Source organism: Berghia stephanieae, chromosome 13 (genome assembly GCF_034508935.2).
Source record: "Berghia stephanieae isolate SIO BIC M18660-M18661 chromosome 13, UCSD_Bste_1.3, whole genome shotgun sequence".
NCBI lineage: Eukaryota > Metazoa > Mollusca > Gastropoda > Nudibranchia > Aeolidiidae > Berghia > Berghia stephanieae.
The window spans coordinates 26699488-26702621 of record NC_088372.1 but is presented as its reverse complement, the minus strand read 5'-3'; positions in this window follow the sequence as shown (position 1 = coordinate 26702621).

Genomic DNA, 3134 nt, shown 5'->3' with positions numbered 1-3134 from the left:
AACATCGATTAGTTATATAGTGTGTTGGTGAGTGCAAATATAATATTTCGCAGAAGAACGGCCGCGAGATTGCGATTCCCATAAGTCAAATTACCGATCATAATGCTCGAGTGAGAGGACGCTGTTTAAAGAAAAAATTGTTAGAACAATTCAATATGTAAAGGCTTTATTAACTCAATCAATCCTAGAGATTTTTGCTACTTTTCAAAATTGGAAAAAAATGTATTAAAGATAATCACGTGAATAGATAGCTTTATTCAACTACCATAAACATGTAAATATGAAAAACATTAGCTTTGATACTACGCCTATAATTTGTCTCAGAAAAATTTAATCAATTGGCATGGGGTAAAAGTAACCTAGGTTAACTACGGATATAGTCGGTGTTAGGGTTGAGTGAGTTAAAGAGCAATGTTTCGTTTCGTATTTTTAATCCCAGGCCTACGTATCTATATAGTCCGTCCCAAAACATTGCGCACACGTTGACGTTGATAGCTTCGCAACCTTCTGATATTTGATTGATTTTAATGATAATTGGCTCGAACACTTAAATTATTACTGACATTAAACCCATTTTTTTTCACCGGTGAGATTACCATGCATACTTTGGAATTTTTCTTCTTTACGGTATATAAAAAAGGAGGGTCTGGAATGAGTGAACGTTTTGATGGTTTACAGTAACATTATTACACAGTGAATTATGTTGTGATCACTGAACTCCACACAGGCTTGACCAGGGGGTTACTTTTCACTAGATTTACGTGCACTACTCATTAACATTACCACCCTGGGTTCAAAATGACACAGCAAATTGTATATTTTGTACACACTTGACATAAACAGTTGTTACATTTTAATAGTTGAAAGCCAGAGGCGTAGCTGCCTGTTGTCATTTCTACGTTCAAAAAAAAAAAAACCCAGCAAAAATGACAACAATATGGATTAAACATGCAAATTTATCACAAAGAGGAAAATTTTCAAGTATTTCTCCAGCTAGGCGAAGCGTGGAATTATTTTTCATGACATGCGGCGAATAGCAATAGGCGCGATCGATCTATATTCATGTTTTCGCCCAACCTAGTCATCGATCACATGATTTTTTGTTGTACAACGATTGGACATTTCTCAATAAATGTAAACACGCTGCTTTGTTTATGAAAGTTGTAAACTTGCCCATAAGTCATGTTCAGCAAAATGACCAATTGTGACGTCGGAACTTTTCAAACAGTGAACACTTTTCACTATGTGGGTCATATTAAGCACACTTTGCAATGTGACCAATGACCTCGAGCACATGGAAATGTAATATAGATCATGCCCATTGTATTGATTGATAGTATGCGCTTGGCCAAAAAGCTCATAACATTGCCATCCGGAAGTATAACGGACCAACACAAAAAAAACTATGTGTAACCATGAACTTTTATAGTCGGGTTAATACAGTTTAGTGAGTATCACTCACAAACGCGGATGGCAAAATACAAAAACAAAGGCTTGAGTGAGGTCATCTTTGAACTATCTATAGGTTGCCAACAACCAGGAACTCAGAGTGGAGAGGGCAAATGAATAATTATATTATTTTAATTATGCACCTCTTGTATTTGAAAACTGCGATTCCTTGAAAAGGTTATATTGTACAAATATTAAATGGAATCTGGTGTTAAAAAAGTTTATGTTCAGTGATAACCCCCCCCCCCCTCCCCTGATAGTTCGAAGATGACGTCACTCGGGTCTTTGTTATTGTTTTTTTGCCATCCGCGTTTATGAGTAATGCTCACTTAACTGTATTAACCAGACTATAGATAGTATGCAGATGACGTCACTCAGGCCTTTGTTATTGTTTTTGCCATCCGCGTTTGTGAGTTGTCCTCACTAAACTGTATTAACCAGACTATAAGAGTTCATGGTTACACAGAGTTTGTGTGTTGGTTCGTTATACTTCCGGATGGCAATGTTGTGAACTCCTTGGCCAAGCGCATTCTATCTATAAACGTTTAAGATTACACATAGTTTTGTGTGTAGGTCCATTATACTTCCGGATGGAAATGTTGTGAGCTTCTTAGCCAAGCGCATACTATCTATTTTCCGGCTCTATGGGTCTATTGACTCTGAAGAACTACTTTTTTGACATCTGAGTCGCTCGGATACCATTCCGATTTCATGTACATTATTTTCTTCTTTTTTTTTCTTCCACAGATTGTTTATCAATTAAAACCCCTTGCCTGTGTACTGGTTTAGCCTTTTCAAAATACCGACATGGCAACGGCTAAGATCGAACTTCTTCTTCATCTTCTACGCAAATAATATTGACGATTTCAGCAAATAGGAAGCTAATAACTCGATGTTATCAACGCGACTGGGAATTGCTGAAGACTCGTAATGGCAACGTCATTTTATAATGATATAATAACAAGATTGATACTTGCCTCGGCCTTATGTTTGTTGAACAGGGTGCGATTAGAAGTCGAAATCGCGGGTGAACGAGGTAGGGTAGTCTTATGCTTTGAGTTATCATTATTCCTGATGCACAAGCTGTTGGATATTATGATTATGTGTACCATTTTATGGTTATTGCTCTCTTGTCCATACCTGCTTTCCTTAACACATGGCAGAATGGGGCAATATTAGTTTATTTTTTAAAAAGTTGTAAATATATATGTATATATACATATATATATATATTTATATATATATATATATATATATATATATATATATTTTTATATATATATATATATATATATATATATATATATATATATATATATATATATATATTTAATCGTGTTGGATACAAATATGGTACGAATAGTGCTCGACATGTAGCAATGGAGCGAATTATTATTTTAATATTTACCACAATGTTGGAGTCAGTCTACATCGATGTTTCAGGCCTTTTCAGCCATCGTCATGACTGTGTGATACCAAACTCATGTAACACAGTCCTGACGATGGCTGAAAAGGCCTGAAACTCGATGCAGACTGACTCCAACATTGTGGTAAATATTAAAATAATATATATATATATATATATATATATATATATATATATATATATTATACATATATATATATATATATATATATATATATATTATAAATTGTTGTTTTTAAAAACACAGTATATGCAATGT